The 666-nt window shown below is 40.5% G+C and overlaps 1 protein-coding gene across 3 annotated transcripts in view; it reads right to left on the bottom strand.

The window, feature by feature from the left end:
* The window catches only part of LOC116670683 (casein kinase I), a 35150-nt gene that overhangs the window by 8312 nt on the left and 26172 nt on the right, over positions 1-666 (bottom strand). The window lies entirely within an intron of this gene.

Genomic DNA, 666 nt, shown 5'->3' with positions numbered 1-666 from the left:
ATCAGGAGATGATATTGAGGCCCGACTATAGATGCATTTTCATTTCCAGATAATTACCTATCTGAACAGTATCATTTTTCATCCCAGTCTATCAGTTATGGAGCCTACATAACCCTATCCGTCCTCATATCGCTGACGTCCCCCATCATGGACCTGCTCTACATCCCAGCACATTATTTGTGTCGCATTACTTTTTTTTTGCAAACGGCGGTTTTCTTTACACCGTTGTTGATGCGGAGCATGTCAGTAACACCACTGTAGGAAAGCACCATCAGAAGAGTGGGACTCACTGTGAAATAGGATTAATGGTAGTTTACATTTTTGTTCGCAGGCTAACACCGAAATGAACTTATAGATGTAGCCTATTCATTTTCACCAGTAATATTATAAGTTCCCTGTGATTAAATATGCAATAAATACACTATATCAGTGCTTACACATTGACTCAACTAAATACATGTTCAAACTCGCAGTATGTGCGAATGGTTTTTTCCATCGACCAGTAAGTTTGTGGTTGTTACCATGGTGAATCGTAGTATCGTGGCTCCAGTCATGCAGTCTTTTATTGTGGTGGTGCACACGCTTAACTTTGAATGAACCTACTCTGAGTCGATTGAACCAACTCAAATCAGCTGTTCTGGAACCGAAAACTCAGAGTTTCCCATC

The sequence above is a fragment of the Etheostoma spectabile genome, chromosome 20, assembly GCF_008692095.1.
Source record: "Etheostoma spectabile isolate EspeVRDwgs_2016 chromosome 20, UIUC_Espe_1.0, whole genome shotgun sequence".
Taxonomy (NCBI): domain Eukaryota; kingdom Metazoa; phylum Chordata; class Actinopteri; order Perciformes; family Percidae; genus Etheostoma; species Etheostoma spectabile.
Note: the sequence above shows the minus strand (reverse complement) of the source record. Positions and strands in the feature narration are given on the sequence as shown.